An 18,796-nucleotide genomic window follows, 5' to 3' on the forward strand; every position below is an offset into this window, starting at 1 on the left:
AGTTCGTATGAAATGACAATCAACCTCAATATGCTTCGTTCGTTCGTGAAAAACAGGATTTCTAGCAATGTGCAAAGCAGCCTGATTGTCACAAAAAACAGAAATGGGAAGGGAAACAGACAAAGGCATACATCAGCCTAGAAAACCAAGTTAGTTCAGCTACCACCTTACTCAAGGCCCTGTATTCTGCCTCAACAAAAGATAGAAAGATGATTGGTTATTTTTTTAGATTTCCAGCTAATGAGACAACCACCCAGAATAACAAAAAATCATGTGATAGACCGACGAGTGTCAGGGCAAGCAGCCCAGTCACTGTCTGTATAAGCATGGATAGAGAAATCAGGAGAAGCAGAATAGAAGAGACCCAAATCAACAGTTCCTTTGAGATATCTCAACACATGGAGAGCAGCAGTCAAGTGTCCTAAATAATGAAGTATAACAAGTAGTACTTCGATATTCACTGTGTCTGAGCAAAGTTCGCTCGGATACTTATCGTATCAGCATTTCATGTTCTTATAAAATATGCTAATATAGATCTTCCTAGCGTTAAAAAGGCATATAATCATGAAAAATTCATGGTCCTTTGAAGAGGAAGATTTTTGTTACCTGAAAGTCATATCCTCCACAAATTCAGTATCAATCTGGATAGAATAATGAGAAAGTAAATTCATCATTTTGATTAAAATTGCTCATTATGGATTGCTTGTTTAAGTAAAAAAATATGTTAAAATGTGAATTTCCTACCCCAGTTTCCTCCTTCACTTCCCTCACAATTCCTGTAAAGATCTCCTCTGACTATATTTGACATAAGAACAATGTTTAAGGAGTTAGGTATACGGATTACATGTTTGATCAGTATTTATTTCTGTCAAAAAAGACCAAAATGTTAAGGTTAGATTGCAATACATGAACATACCTCAAGAATAAAACCAGTTGGTATTTTCCATAAGTCTGAAAGAACCGGGGCAGAATGTTTCTCTTGCATGACGAGAAAGACCAAAACAGAATACTTGGAGTGCATGTTCAGTAGCGCGACTCGGGAAATGGACGAAGACGTGAGGGTTGATTCACAAGTCATTCGTAGAAGAGAAAGTTTCAAGTACCTTGGGTCTGTTATACAAGGGAATGGAAATATCAACAAGGATGTCACACATTGTATTGGAGCTGACTGAATGAAATGGGGGCTCACTTCTGGTGTTCTTTGTGATAAGAATGTGCCACCAAAACTTAAAGGTAGGTTCTATAGAGCGATGGTAAGACCAACTATGTTGTATGAGGAAGAGTGCTGGCTAGTCAAGACCTCTTATGTCCAGAAGATGAAGATGGCTGAAATAAGGATATTGAGATGAATGTATGAACATACCAGGTTATATAAAATTAGAAGGTTCGAGCATATGAAGAGGAGAGGCAATGATGCGCCGGTGAGGATGTACAATGTATAAAGAAGTAAATAATCTATTGCCTTTGAGGTTTTCAATTACATGCTCAAATTATTCTATAGGAAAGATGAAAACATACAAATTGTTGTAAGTTGTTTTGATCCGATTCTTCGAAGCGGTGCCATCTGACACCATTTTGTTGAATTTTTTTTATTAAATACATACAGTCAACGCTCTCTAGAATAGCCATGTTTGTTCCGATATATTTTTACTTTTATAGTGGATGGTTGTATAACCAAGAGGTTGTGAGTAAGACAAGACGGGTTGCTCTGATGGTAAACAACCCCCACTTCCAATCAAGAGGTTGTGAGTTCGAGTCTCCCCAAGAGCAAAATGGGAAGTTCTTGGAGGGAAGGATGCCGGGGGTCTATTTGGAAATAGCCTCTCTACCCCCGGGCAGGGGTAAGGTCTGCGTACACACTACCCTCCCCAGACCCTACTAAGTGGGATTATACTGGGTTGTTGTTGTTGTAGTGAATGGTTGTATACCTACAACAACATTTGATGTTTAAATATTTCTTGCTATTATAGATAAAAATTATCAAAAAACTAATTTTTTAATGTTATTTAAAAGATAAGAAAATTATTCAAATTTAAAATCTCAAAAGATATGCATATTTCACTAGTTAAATATTGAAGAAAGCTAATATACTTTCAATAAATTCATAGCTAAACGTATAAAGATTTAAACTCTAAGACAACCATTTTAAAGCTATCTAGAAAAATAAATTCTCCCAAGATTGATGAAAGAACTTTGTAATTGTAGCTTGTTTCACTGATTTCATTCTGTTACTAGAGATATAACGTTTGAATTGGCGAAGATTCGTGTCCAAATTTTCAGCAAAAAAGGTATGCAATAACTTTCTCTTTAATACATCTAAGAACTTAATAGTTAAATTTCTATCTAAATATTTTTTGGAATTTATTCAATAGAAAAGATATCATGTGCAAATCTTCAAATCTTACATCTTATGCAAGATAACAACTTTTGTTTAAAGGAAAAGATTGTAGGCATATTTTTAGAATTATTATTAGTATTCTTAAAAATTCATAGCTGTTATAGAAGGGTAATTTTACAAAGAGCGTTCTGCTATCAATATGGTTGTTGCTGTTATAGGTAAAAAGCTGTTATAGAGAGGTAAAATATAATGTAAAAAATTGGTTCCGAGAAAAACTTGGCTTTAATAGTGAATGACTATTATATAGGGATAATACTATAAAGAGGTCCATATATTTTTAATTCATACTTATAAGTATCAATCTTGTACTATACATATATATTCATATTTTTTTCCATTTGCGCCTTTCTTCATCAAAGCACACAGTTTATTTGCGCTCCGTGCTTAAAGCTCCAAAGGAGGACCTTAGAATTTTTTTGTGCTTTTCGCTTTGATAATATTGTGTAGTAATTAATATCACACAAGAAATCCAGTCATGAAGTTTGCGACTATTCTAATATAGTAGTTGCTGCTAATGAAGTACCTTCACTTTCCAATGAGCGAGAGATGCACGAAGTACAGACGCAAATTTGGCCGGATTAGATGGTAATCTTTCCGCGTTGACGAGTACTCCTCCATATTCATCATCAGTGGCATCAAGTAACCATTTATCTCTAAAATACAAATTTGTGTGGTTTGTACCATTTATTTGATAAGAGAAAGTTTTCCACTAAGATATTCTTTTTGGTGGCTGAGCTTGTAGCATCATAAGAAGTTCTTGAATAAGAAGCCTTCATTAAAAGCCCTGAAGGTAAAACAGAACATTACATTATTTCAACTTCATTGTCAGTACAAATAGCAACATTAACAATTTAGGGAAGTGCTATTTTCAATTTTAGGTTTCTAAAATAGAAGATAAATTTTAAAATCTTACCTGCATATACTTTTGTTTTTCAAACTTTAAAAAAATAACATCCAAACGCCTACTTAACTTTTCATCTCACCCATTATAACCACCGTAATAATTCATGGTAAAATCATAAAGAAATGTTTGATTAGTAGAGATTAATTTTCCTTTATATGACATTAGTTATTTAGTCAGATTTTGTTTATTTTTGATGACCGCGCAAAGTGCAATTAAATTTACAAGTAATAGTATCAAAGGAAAGCCTAAGAAATGTGTCACAAACGTAGTACATGTCTCATTGTAAATAAAGGAGGGACAACTGCCAATTTAATAAATGAAGAAGTATTACCAATTTATCCCTAACTTTATTTGTAATTCCAAGAGTGCCTCTGTTCGTACCCATGTTTGTACACCCAACTCTCATTTCGCAATAAATAGTAATTATAATTTTCTTGTTATCTTGAAGTTTATTGTTAGAGAACAATAAACAAACCGACTGGATTCCTGATTTTGTGAAGGTTATTATTTTCTTTCTGCCTTTGGCTCTCTTGTTGGGTAATTCATTTGAAAAGCACTGTGATACGCATTAAATGAAATTTGACTGGTGATTTGTTTTGTTGCACTGGTTTTAGTTGGTTAGGCTCATATGTTGTAAGGTCTTATGTATTGTGTACTTCATCCACATGCTAGATGATGTCTCACACCGGAAAAAATCTCTTAATTTATTCTATTACAGTCTCTTTATTTTTACAATTTTTTAGGAGTTACTGGAGTTTTTCTAGTTGCCATTACTCCTTTTCGTTCTTTCTCCGGTCAAGGGCCTATCAGAAAAAATATATCTACTCTTCAAGAGTAGGGGTAAGGTTGCATACATATTACCTTCCCAGACCCCACTTGTGGAAATTCAGTGCGTTTGTTGTTGTGTGTTGCCTTTGATAACGCTAGGTAATCTTTAGTGATAGATGTGAAATTTTGGGAAACTATAATTTTAGGGAATCCCTAATTTGTTTAAAAGACAATGAAATAGATCTGAATTGTAACCAATGTTGTTCAGTTGCTTCTAGTCATTAGTGTCACGACCCAAAATCCACTAAGGATCGTGATGGCGCCGGGCACCGCTGTCAGGCAAGCCAACCAAAATACTTAATTAAATTCCAATTTTAGTACTTGTTGAAATCGTTTTCTTTATACATTAAATAATAAATAATGAAATTTACAGAAATAACCATGAAGTCTTTAACAAACTTAATATTGAATAATCCAAAAACCATCCCAGAACCCGGTGTCACAAGTGCATGAGCTATCTCTAGGAAACAATATAACACAACAGCTGTCCGAAATACAAATGGACAGAAATGAAGATACATTACAATATTCTGAAGGAGACTCTGCTGGCTACGGGCATCTCGATAATTGAAACTCGCCTAAGTTTCCGTATTAACCATGCCGCTATGCCACATATGAACCTGTGCAACAAAAATGCGCAGCAAGTGTAGTATGAGTACGAAAATAACGTGTACCCAATGAGTATCATGTCTAATCTCGAAGAAGTAGAGACGAGAGGTCGACTTCGACACTTACTAGTGGTCCAATAATGTTATCTCAATAATATAATAAATCGGGAATTTTTATAAACATGGTTATAATTCAGTGGAATGAAGCAAGTAAGCAATTCTTTCTTTTATAGAAAATTCTCAAATTCCTTTTCATCATTTATACAAATATTCTCAAACCGGGAAAAGGCAACAACAACTTCAATAAGTTTCAAGGCAAACAATACAAGCATGCACAAATCATGCCGAGGTTGTACAGCCGATCTAACAATATTTAAATTGTGCACTGCCGAGGGTCGAACGACGCGAACCATAGATGCATCTATTACCCTGCTCGCGAATCATACATGTGACGCGGTCAAATATAAATAAACACAACAATCAGTCAATCGAGAATTCATCAAGGAACAATTATCCAAGGAAAATCCAATTCTCTTTTAACAATTCAAGAAAATGAAGTTTAATCTTTTTAGAAATTTATACACTAATTCGATGTGATTTAAGCAATTCAAATTGTCAATAATATTACAAATATTCCAAGTATAGCATGCTTTTGGGTCCTAGACTACCCGGACAATAACATAATAGTAGCTACGCATGGACTCACGTCACCTCGTGCGTACATAGCCCCCCACTAATAGGAGCACATAACCAATTAACTCACATATGGGGACAATTCCTTCTTACAAGGTTAGAAATGAGACTCACCTCGCTCCGAAGATCCATAACCGACATTCCACGTTCTTCCGAAGACTCGAATCGATGCACAATGCTCCAAAACTAGGCAATAATTATGCAAATCCATTAATATATGCTCAATTACTCATTACAATCCAATCTATAACAATTCCTAACCCCGATCGAAAAGTTGACAAAATTGTCCTCGGGCCCACGTGCCTGGATTCCGAAATTTCTCTAGAAGATAAATTCTACCCATAGCTTTACTAACTCAAATACATGATTTTCTCTTAATTCCATTCCCAAAACCGTGGTCAAAATCCAAGAATACGAATTTTCTAGGCTTTCCCTCAAACCCTAAGTTTCTATAAATTTCATGCTCAAATCCGTACATAATTGATATATTTAACTCAAGATAGGTGGGATTAGCTTACCTTATCGTTGATGATGAAAATCCCCTCTTGAAACTCTCCAAAAATCGCCCAAGCCAAGAAAATATGAGAGAAGATGGCCAAATCCCGATTTTTAAAAGAACCATTCTGCCTCCAGCACTTCCGCACATGTGGTCCCTTGACCGTTTCTGCGATTCCGCAGGTGCGGCACTTCTACTGCTTTTGCGGATATCTCACCGGGCCCTCCCTTCTGCTTCTGTGATTCAACCGCCGCAGGTGCCTCGACCTCATCTGCGGTCCCCTTCACTTTTGGTCCAAACCTCATCTGTGGCTCCTCTGGCCGCTTCTGCGGCTCCGCACCTGCTGCCCAATTCTCGCAGGTGCAGTTATACCAGCAACCAGTAACTTCAGCCTTCCAAAAATTCCATTTTCGATTCGTTAACCACCCCGATCCACCCGAGGCCCCAGGGACCCCAACCAATCATACCAGCCAGTCCCAAAACACATTATGGACTTGCTCGAGGCCTCAAATCATATCAAATAACGCTACAATTATGAATCGACCTCCAATCCAAGCTTTATGAACTTTAGAATTTCAAACTTCTACTTTCGATGTTTAAACCTATCAAATCACGTCCGATTGATTTAAATTTTGCACACAAGTCATTTTCGACATCATGGACCTACTCTAACTTTCGGAATCGGATTCCGACCCTGATATCAAAAAGTCCACTTCCGGTCAAACTTCTCAAAAACCTTTAAATTTCTATCTTTAGCCAAATGACTCTAAAATGACCCATGGACCTCCAAATTCACTTCTGATTACGCTCCCAACTCCAGAATCACCATACGGAGTTGTTCCCAGACTCGGAATCCCAAACGGACATCGATAACACTAAAATACACTTCAACCCAAACTTATGAAATTTCTTCCAAAATGCTAACTTCCACAATAGGCGTCAAAACGCTTCCGGGTTTTCAAAAACCCGATCCGGACATACGCCCAAGTCCGAAATCATCATACGAACCTACTGGAACCTTCAGATCCCAATTCTTAGGTCGTTTACTCTGAAATCCAATCTTAGTCAATTCTTTCAACTTTAAGCTTCTAAAATGAGAATTCTCTTTCCAAATCAACTCTGAACTTCCCGAAATTCAATTTCGACCGTGTGTATAAGTCATAATACCTGAAATGAAGCTGCTCATGGCCTCAAACTGCTGAACGACGCGCTAGAGCTCAAAACGACTGGTTGGGTCGTTACATTCTCTCCCACTTAAACATACGTTCGTCCTCGAACGTGCTAAGAACTGCGATGGGGTTGCCCGAAATCACTGTTTAACACTTCGAGCACCTACCCGTGCTACCACAACTCAGCTGGGCACCCTAGCTCAATCAATCTGAAGATATCCTTTTTCACTTAAGCAAATAAGCCTTAGAGCCCAATTTTAACATCCGAAATTCTCTACCAGGCCTGTTTCCAACATACGAATACCGTATCAATCACCACGCGATGTACCAGAACATGACTGCGTACCCTTGCTGAATTCACACCTTGCACCGCTTTATTCACAGAACCACAATAACATTCTCTGAGCGTAATAACCAACATTCCCCGAATTTGATGCTCACAACGCACCTTATGATATATATAAGTCTTGTTCCAACTCTTGCAATACCGCCACGACGGAAGAGATATGTAGAAATTTATAATAAACTGCCAAGTCAACAAATCATTGAGTCTATACTTTTGACAAGAACCATTACCTCCTTATGAACCAAATAATGATCTTAGCTCCTTAATATACTTCATATAATCAGATTGCACTGATCTTAAATCCAATGATCTTGTCTCACCCAGTACGAACTGCTCAGGCAATAAGCCGCCCAGACATGACCAAAAGTTTTATATGATGCCATAATGTTCTAATAGGCTACCAATTCGAACACGATACAAAAGGAAAACGAACTCTGAAAAGGAAATCCAATTACCCCGCTCGCGAATCATACATGCGACGCGGTCAACATAACTAAACAGACACCCTGCTCACGAATCATACATGCGACGCGGACACATAACTAATATGAGCTTTCCTCAGAAAAATAGGAAACAAAACATATAAAAATAGATATGGGGAACTGCACTCAACATCACACTGTTGTGGCGCGCAACCCGATCCAAATAACATACCCATGGAGGCGTGCCACCCGATCCCCACATAAAATTCACATAAGGAGATACACACCGAGCTAGATTGCTCATTACATCAAAATACCAAATGTCGATCACTAGCACGTCAAGTGCATAATACCATCCCTGGGGAGACATATAGCGCTATAAGCTACAAACTCAAGCACAACTAATGTGTGATATACGGTCTGAATCTCAGGAGCCACTCCGCTCATATAGCATCATCACTACGTGGAACCTCAACATATAAGGAATTCACCAAGTTGTCTCACAACTCACACGGCGCAATATATCATTACATGAAATAGCTGACGATGAGATAATAGCCCGACTACTCTTCCGTAAGGAGCGCATTACTGAAATGAACACATCTAGCCTGATATAGAGCCTATATTCACATTTGAATCCATCCACAGACCTCAAGCTGATTCTGATTGCACTGAACTAGGCTAATAGCCTTTTAAAGGTCCATAATAACTCCCCTTTTTCTCATAACACATAAGTGCAACCATCATAACCCGAGTAATCCTCCATACTCCACAACCCAATAACCGAGTGCCCTCCAGGCATCAATTCTCAATTTAACGACATCGCCACAATCTTCATACTTGATTTAATTCTTCAATCAATCAAGTGACTACATGCCACACTCATACAACCTTCCCGTGGGGCATGCTCCCATAACCTTCCATAACAGATAACAGGTATGTGTATTCAAACTACCGGCCGTACTAACACTGAAACAAGATCAAGAATCCTTAACCAGGATGCAAAGCCTTTTTCACAAAACACCGATCTCAGGTGTCGCCAAAGATAATACCCACTTACTTTAAACGTCGGAACTCCTTTCCTGCTCATCCGAGCTCGTGACATCCTTGTCAACACCGAACTGCAACCTTGATCCTCACTTCAAATTCCATACCACTCACTGCACCCATCATGCTAATATACGATAGGACACAATTTTCGTCATATCTCCGGAATCACTAATAAATTAACGTTTCATCATATAAAGACTTCTCACTTACTCACTTCGGGAGAACCATAGCAACACGCAGGTGAATTCTCATAACCGTAGATATGCAAATCTCTAAGTAGTGGTCTAAGCCACCATAACCCTTCCGGGATCTGCCTACACGTAACAGGCCAAAATAGTAGAATACTCCTGAATAACCTCAACTACGACGGCCGACAGGCCTCGCACGTACCGCCACAAATCACTTGCATAATTTGTTAAAGGAACTGATTACTACCACCATATGCCACTTCAACTATGTCTAACCAGTCTATCTTCTTCCAATTTCTCCTTGATTGCTTTAGAAATAATAGCTCCATTCAACACGTAACACACTCTATCCGCACTCATCCCGAGTGACCGTGTATCACGAGACCATGTCGTCTCAAATCCCACGAAGCATTTCATACCTTCCAATTGCTACACTGTAGGTCAAAACATCATAGAACATTCTGGGCATCTCCTCATAAGCTGCTACAAAGCTTGATTCTTAACTGTACCTATAGGCATCGAAATCATTTGGCAGCATGCTTTACCCCTTCGAATTCACTAGGACCGTTGTTGAAAGACACCCGCCCTAACTTGGACCCGAATATAATCAACTCCATGAATCTTCTAGCACATGAATACCCAATCGACGAAGCACCCGACAGAATTACTTCCCTTGAAGTCCGCATCTATACAAGGCATAAATCCAGAATCCTTCCCCACGTCTAAACGTAAGCCAATAAGGCTAACCATAGAACACCTTTAACAATTCCTTTGCTCAAATCTCCTCTTATGCTACTCTCCCTTAGCTGAAATAACCCACGAATATGCTAATAACCAGAAATCTCACAAATGGACGACCATGCAATCCAACTGTAGGCGGTGGGACTCTCCCACTTAGCTTGAAGCCACTATTACACAATTCTGGAATTCTCCAGGATTCTTTATTGACATAACCTTGCGCAATTAACCGCCAAAATTCTCGGAATTTTTCTGTAAAACCCCTTTTTATACTCTGAATCATCAACCACATTCGCACGACTGATCTTTTTGCTATATAACCAATAGAATTCTTCGCAGAAGCTTTGCCAATCATGCGACCGCCAATCTGCTCACTGGAGATAACCCACCTATGGAATTTACGTGCCGACATCTTCCAACGCTGCTGTACGGGACACAATCACTACAATATCAATAACCCATCCTGAGTCCGAGCTGACTCTCTAGCTGCACAGGTTCATTCACCCCTCGTGGTCATCAATTAAATGTGCGGCAACATCCATCCAATTCAAAGTTATGTTATATCCTTCTTCATTTTTAGCAGTTTCTTTCCGTTATATCAAATCTCCTGCCGTATAATAGCCCATGCTCCAAATCAAATATGCAGGCCCCCAATCACCAATCTCTAAAATTCCCAAATCATTCCAAACTCTCTTCAAGACGCGTGGTCATCCTACCACCAAGCCCATATGCAACTCCGCCACTCTCCCACTTTGGCGGAACTTACCCCTTTAATCGACTACTCGACCTTGGCTTCTTATACTTGGCCTTCTAGAAATTTTAACCACCGCCTGACAACCCCACATGTCCTTCCTCATCCTTGGCTGCTCAGTTGTTACCTTAATAAAATCTATCTTCGTAGAACTTGAACCCACAAATCGCTACTAGGTTCAAACCTTTTCGGAGATCATCTTTCTCGAGCCGTCGACATTAGAAACACCGATTCAATCCTGAACCACCGCACCCCGCAATATCCAACAGTCGTTTCTCCAGTATTATTTCACAATATCCTACCCCAAGGGCGAATTACAGAAGGTCATAACACCGGCAAACTTAACACATATAATCGAAGACAACAACACTACATCGCAGATAAAAATTCCACCACACTCGAAATTACCAAGTCTCGTTACTCCATCACCCCATATTTGGACATTCATAGGCCAATTGCTTTTCCTCCGCTGGAAGTGAGATATCATATCTCCGAATCGTGCACTGAGTAGAGTTCCTTTCGACTCATTCACCGACCCAACACATAGACACGTTTCCTATCATCAAGTTAATACTGTGTGATAACCAATCGCGAGCATCATAGCAGCCTGTGCATAGCCTCAAAGCTCTTAGAATCACAACTATCGAGCCGAAACGATAGAGAAATCCTTCCGCAAGACGACGTCAATAGCTCACCTAACTATACCGGGAGAAACATCCTTCACCACATTTACAGTACCATTACAATTCTTCAATTCTCGATTTATAACCAGCGGTTCGCGTCGCGTAAGATTGAGTAGAAAGGAAACAAGGGCATAAGCCTCAAGGAATCAAATCGCACGATGAGGAATCAAGAAGGAAAGTACTCCGAACAGCCCTGTAGCCTCCCGAAGATGAGTACAGACATCTCCGTACCAATCCGCGAGACTCTACTAGACTTGCTCATGACTCATGGGAACTAAAGGAACCTAGTGGTCTAATACCATGTTGTCACAACCCAAAATCCACTAAGGGTCATGATGGCGCCGGACACCGCTGTCAGGCAAGCCAACCAAAATACTTAATTTAATTTCAATTTTAGTATTTGGTGAAATCATTTTCTTTATACATTAAATAATAAATAATGAAATTTACAGAAATAACCATGAAGTCTTTAACAAACTTAATATTGAATAATACAAAAACCATCCCAAAACCCGGTGTCACAAGTGCATGAGCTATCTCTGGGAAACAATATAACACAACAGCAGACCGAAATACAAATGGACAAAAATGAAGATACAGTACAATACTCTGAAGGAGACTCTGCTGGCTACGGGCGTCTCGATAATTGCAACTCGCCTAAGTTTCCGTATCAACTATGCCACTATGCCACTAAGCCACTAGCCACATATGAACCTATTGCAACAAAAATGCACAACAAGTGTAGTATGAGTACGAAAACAATATGTACCCAATGAGTATCCCGTTTAATCTCAAAGAAGTAGAGACGAGAGTTCGATTTCGACACTTACTAGTGGTCCAATAATGTTATCTCAATAATATAATAAATCGGGGATTCTAATAAACATGATTATAATTCAATGGAATGAAGAAAGTAAGCAATTCTTTCTTTTATAGAAAATTCCCAAATTTCTTTTCATCATTTATACAAATATTCTCAAACCGGGAAGAGGCAACAACAACTTCAATAAGTTTCAAGGCAAGTAATACAAGCATGTGCAAATCATGACGAGGTCGTACGGCCCGATCCAATAATATTTAAACTGTGCACTGCCGAGGGTCGAACGGCGCGAACCATAGATGCATCTATTACCCTGCTCGCGAATCATACATGCAACGCGGTCAAATATAAATAAACACAACAATCAGTCAATCGAGAATTCATGAAGGAACAATTATCCAAGGAAAAACCAATTCTCTTTTAACAGTTCAAGAAAATGAAGTTTAATTTTTTTTAGAAATTCATTCACTAGTTCGATGTGATTTAAGCAATTCAAATTGTCAATAATATTACAAATATTCCAAGTATAGCATGCTTTTGGGTCCTAGACTATCCGGACAATAACATAAGAGTAGCTACGCACAGACTCTCGTCACTTCGTGCGTACGTAGCCCCCCACAAATAGGAGCACATAACCAATTAACTCACTTATGGGGACAATTCCCTCTTACAAAGTTAGAAAGGAGACTCACATCGCTCCGAAGATCCATAATCGACATTCCACGCTCTTCCGAAGACTTGAATCGATGCACAATGCTCCAAAACTAGCCAATAATTATGCAAATCCATTAATATATGCTCAATTATTCATTACAATCCAATCTATAACAATTCCTAACCCCGATCGAATAGTTGACAAAATTGCCCTCGGGCCCACGTGCCCAAATTTCGAAATTTCTCGAAGATAAATTCTACCCATAGCTTTACTAACTCAAAAACATGATTTTCTCTTAATTCCATTCCCAAAACCGTGGTCAAAATCCAAGAATATGAATTTTCTAGGTTTTCCCTCAAACCCTAATTTTCTACAAATTTCATGCTCAAATCCGTACATAATCGATGTATTTAACTCAAGATAGGTGAGATTAACTTACTTTATCATTGATGATGAAAATCCCCTCTTGAAACTCTCCAAGAATCGTCCAAGCCAAGAAAATATGAGAGAAGATGGTTGATGTTCTAATAGTCAATACCACACAAGAGGGGGGGGGTGATTTGTGTGGTACCCAATTTTCGCTCTAGAAGAACCTGGTTCTTCTAGGTGTTCTAACTACTACTGTTGGCGGAATAATAAGTACATAAAATAAAGATCACAGAGATTTTTACGTGGAAAATACCTGGCTCAAAAGGTGAAAAAATCACGACCTACTACTCAGTAGGATTTTCCCAAACTTCCACTAAAATCACTGAGCCAAAACAACATTTACAAAACTCTTTGTAAACCTAAGGATTAACTCTAATCCCGTTGTGGCACACAAGCTCAACTGTTGCGACAACTTCAAGTTAACTCTAACTTGAATACTCTGAGTACCTATTACAATTGCCTCTAGATAAAGCTGAAAGGTATAATATAAAACACCTACTACAATTGATCTAGAAATAAAGAAAGACACATAAAACTCTTTATGGAACTGGTTCTTCAATCTGGTTCATGTAGCTTCAGGTTTGCACACTTGAATTGCACACGAACTGTTTGCACAAAGCCTTGCTATTTTGCTCTCAATTCATGTTTAACTTCTGCATTTTTGTGCAACGCTTGTAATGTGAGAACATTCTGCAATTTATAGAGTTAGTAGATGAAGAAATAACTAGAGTTCTGATGCAACTCTTCTTTGGTGGAAAAGTTCTAGTTGATTTCAACTTCTAACTCCTTCCCTATCTTGATAGTGTTTTCTTTGATTAAGGAGTCTTTATCCTTATCAATTATGCGACCTTTTCGATTAGGAGATATTAAATACACCAAGTTAAGCTTATCTCTTTCACGTGCAACCCACATGCTCGAATCTGCCAGTTTTTGTGCACCTGAGGGATGGACCTGGTTCATCCTGAGTTCCTTTGTCAGTTTTCAAAACTAACCTTTACTTGGGCCAACAAATTCCCCCTTTTGATGATGACAAACTCTATGCTTTTCATAAGCTTAGGCCCTATTTCAACTCAGCTCAGCATCCACATAACGTGAGAAATATTTTTCCTTTTTATCACTTATCTTCAAGGACTAGGTACATTAGGTTATAAACATCACTTGTTTAAAGTACAACCTTTTCCCCCCTTTTGGCATCATTGAAAAGTTGCATAAAAAATGTGAGATAACCAGATTTTAAAGCTTACTCATAGCCACTGAGGCTACTTCAAATGCAATCATGGATTAATCATTATAGATCAAGCTAATAATTTTAACCATCAAAGAAATATAAACAAACAGTTAGAGCAAAAGACAGTGAATTTCATTGATGATTGATAATATTATACCACAAATCATAAGAAGAAATAAAAATACTGAAAACATGAGCAAAAGAAACAAAAAATCCCAAACCGGGTCACTGGTTAATCTACACTAGGATAGGAGGCTTAAGGCTGGGAAGAACTAGGTGCTTGGTTTTTGACTTGGAGGAGTTTCAGCCTACCTTGAAGAATGCCATCATTCTTCTCTTTTTCTCTTGCCAGTTCAGTTCTGAAAGCATCTCTCTTAATTTTCACCTCAACTAACCTCTTCTTCGGCTTTTCAATCTCAACATCCTTAGCCCCACTTTTGTGTACCAAGGCTCTGAACTTGCTATTCACTGGTACCTTTTTGGATGAACTAGATTCTTTAGGAGTGACATTAACTTCATGATCGTAAGAAAGTAGAGTATTAACCCAAAAATGATCCATGTTTATACTAAACTCCCATTTTTTAATAGGTACATTGAAATGTGCAAGCACAGTTGTGAGAATGAAGCCATAGGGAATGGCATGAGTTTTGGTGCCATTGATAACTCTATCAAGAAGCTGGATTATAGCTTTCAGTCACTTTCTTCAGCATGTCTGTGAGGATTTCCTCTATAGATGAACCAGGTTCATCTCCCCAAACAACCATTGCACCTGCGTTTTTGGTTAAACTCATAGGAGTGGGTGAAGAATCAACCACTCTTATCCCCTTTCCCCTCACAGTACTCCTAGCACCCCTGCTCTCCTTTTTTTTCTTTTTCATTTTTTTCCACCAATTTCTCCAGATTCTGTAGTCTCAACACCTGCTATAGATCCTACAAGTCTATTTTCCAAATTTGCAGCAACTTTAGAAATTGTCTCAAGAGAAACTATAGAATCAGAAGATACTTGTTCAGTTTCGGAAGAGCCACTTTCTTCCCCTTGAGTAGCAGACTTAAAAGAATCTAGGTAGTTTAATACGGTTAGGAGTCTTGAACGTAACTGGTTCACTTGTAACGGATAAGTTCAAAAGCACTTTGGTATTTGGTAGGACTCTGCTCATGATCCAAATATAGTTATTTCAAATTATGCAGAGTGTAGAAGACATACCGTGTTATCTTGATAAACCAGGTTCTTCACTGATAATTCTCTTGTGTAAGTCTAAAATCGCGAAAATAGAGAAAATATCATTAGAGATTAATGAGTCATTTTAACACATGGCACAAGAGTATACTATGCAAAGTATGAGACTGAGCAAGATTTAATCTAACTATACACAATTTACAGACTTTCTAACCAAATATTTTTTTTCAATTTTTCATTTTTTTTTTCATTTAACCTTGAACTAGTCCTTTTAAGTGATCTTAATCATCCCTAATTCCAGTCTGTTCCTCTCAAAGTGATCTCTACATAAGGCTTTTGAGAAGATGTCAGCAATTTGCTTGTTAGTAGCACAAAAATCCACGGTTATCAAGCCTTTCTCATAGTTGTCCCTAAACAAATGGTGCCTAACATCTATGTGCATAGTTCTCTTATGATGAACCAGTTTCTTTGTCATACTAATAGCACTAGTGTTATCACAAAAAATAGGGATGCAACCAACATCAATTCCAAATTCCATCAACTGCTTTTTGATGCAAAGTAATTGAGCACAATAGGAAGCAGCAGCAACATACTCAGCTTCAGCAGTGGATAAGGCCATTGAATTTTTCCTTTTAGTAGCCCATGACACAAGACATGAACCAAGGAAGTGTGCCATACCTGAGGTGCTCTTCCTATCCACAAGTAAACCTGCATAGTCAGCGTCATCATATCCCACTAGGTTAAAGTTACTACCTTTTGGATACCAAAGGCAAAGGTCAGTACTGCCTTTCAAATATCTCAATATTCTCTTGATAGTAGCCAAGTGGGATTTCTTTGGATTTGCCTGAAATCGAGCACAAAGTCCTATTCTGAAAACAATATCAGGTCTGCTAGCAGTAAGATACAAAAGAGAACCAATCATTTCCCTATACAACTTCTGATCAATAGATGAACCGGGTTCTTCTATATCCAATAGGAGTGTCAATTTCATTGGATGTTCTTTCCTGGTTTTGTTATTAAGGAATAGGTTCATGGACAGGTTCCCTCGAGGTTTGAGGATCAATTCCTCTCTAATCAGTTCCCCCTGTCATGTTGCCCTGGGTGGAAGAACCTGCTCCATCACCAGTTCCTTCCTGTGATGCATCGTCAGGCTGGACTGTGGTTTCACCATTTGAATTTCTTATCAGCCCAATCTCTTCATTATCTTGTTCCTGCCTCTCAGAAAGAATGTTAGTTTTTAAAAAATAACATATACATTTTTTCTACACACATAGGTCTTTTATTGTATATCTTATAAACTTTATTATATGAAGAATATCCCAAGAATACTCCCTTATCACTTCTAGGATCATACTTACCTAGGGAGTCTTTGCCATTATTGTGCACAAAGCACTTGCATCTAAATGCCCTAAGATGAGATATATTTAGCTTTCTCCCTTTAAGTGACTCATAGGGAATCTTCTTAACAAGAGGTCTAGTCATGCAACTATTTATGATGTAAAATGCAAAAATTTAGCAAACTTAGCATTTTCAAATTCAGTTCCATGATCAGACCTAATTGATGCAAGTTGATTACCTAGTTGTTTCTGAGTTTTTCTAACAAAAGAAGTAAACATGTCAAATACTTCATCTTTAGAAGTTAAAAATAATGTCCAAGTAAACCTAGAGTAATCATCAACAACCACCATCACATATCTTTTACCACCTCTACTGTGTTCTCATGGGACCACAGAGATCCATATGGACTAGTTCCATCGTTCTGGTGGTGCTTACCACTTTCTTGCATTTAAAAGAGGATCTTACCTGCTTCCCCCTTGCACAAGCCTCACAAACTTTGTCTTCCTTGAACTTGATGTTAGACAGCCCTATCACCAGATCCTTGGAGACTAATTTGTTGAGTTGACTCAGACTTGCATGTCCAAGTCTCTTGTGCCAAAGGAGGGGATCATTGTCCAACACACTTAAGCAAGTGAGTTCATTTTCTGAAAATGTGGACAAATCTACAATATATGTATGGTTTACTCTTTTTCCTTGCAAAACAATCTTGTTAGTGGTAAGATTAATCACAAAACATTTGGTAGAGGTGAATGCTACCAAGTTACCTCTATCACACAATTGTGATTGTCTTATTAGGCCGTATTTTAGGCCATCTATCAAGTAGACATTCTCAACAATGATCTAACCTTTCTTCCTATTTCCAAAGGAGACATTACCTCCTTTGAGGTCCTCAAGTGAAAAGAACTGGTTCTTGCTTCCTATCATATGCTTAGCAGCCACTATCTATGTACCATATTTGGCTGCTCCCCTTCATTTGGACCCATAAAAGGAAATCAAAGGTTAGTCTTAGGAAACCAAACTAGTTTGGGTCCCTTTCTAGAGGTAAAAGGGTAAATCAGATTCTTTTTAGCCCAACCTGGCAGCCTATTTTTCCCTTGAACAAATTCTTTATTCTTTTGACTAGCATTTTCTTTTGCAATACATTCACTTTTATAGTGACCAGTTTTACCACAGTGTGTGCAAATTTTGTTCTCGGGAAGTGTGAGGTACTTACTTTTGGGATCCCACTTAGGTGTAGGGGTCCCGTAGCCAAGTCCTCTCTTGTTTCTACTATGATGTTCGTGTAGCCATGAAAGTGCATCAGAGGACCTATTCCATTTACAGGTTCTGTCTAGCTCATGCTTGACCTTGCTCAGATCCTCTTTTAGGACTCTTACCTGCTCATCTCTTTTGTACAACTCTTCTTTCATTTTTCCTACATTTTCTTCTAAAGTGAGTTGTGTGTGATCATCTTTCTTTTTACTAGTTCCTAATTTCAATTTTAGATTTTCAGATCTAAGCTCTAGGACAGTGGTGTCAAGTTCATGAACCTGGTTCTTTAACTCAGCATTTTTACTTTCACTTTCACTAGCCCTAAGTTCCAGATTTTTGCACTTAGCTTTCAAAATCACACACTCCTTAGACAACTTTTCCTTTTCATTATTTAGATCCTCAGAATGAAATCCAGGAGTAACTTAGATAGCCTTTCTTTAGACAAAAAATTAATCTTGTCTTTGAGTGAATTATACTTACCTCAGATTCCTCATCGGATTCTCCAGTTGCCATAAGTGCTTGTTCATCTCCATCTTCACCCTCTAAGTCCTCATCTGAGCTTTCTCCCCAGGCAGCAATCATAGCCTTTGTTGATCCTTTGTTCTTCTTAGGTTGAACCTGTTC

At 38.2% G+C, this 18,796-nt stretch overlaps 1 pseudogene; it reads right to left on the reverse strand.

The window, feature by feature from the left end:
* The window catches only part of LOC142180677 (nudix hydrolase 8-like), a 56,140-nt pseudogene extending 41,175 nt beyond the window's left edge, over positions 1-14,965 (reverse strand).
* Between the last annotated feature and the right edge of the window lie 3,831 nt (positions 14,966-18,796).

The sequence above is a fragment of the Nicotiana tabacum genome, chromosome 5, assembly GCF_000715075.1.
Source record: "Nicotiana tabacum cultivar K326 chromosome 5, ASM71507v2, whole genome shotgun sequence".
Taxonomy (NCBI): Eukaryota; Viridiplantae; Streptophyta; class Magnoliopsida; order Solanales; family Solanaceae; genus Nicotiana; species Nicotiana tabacum.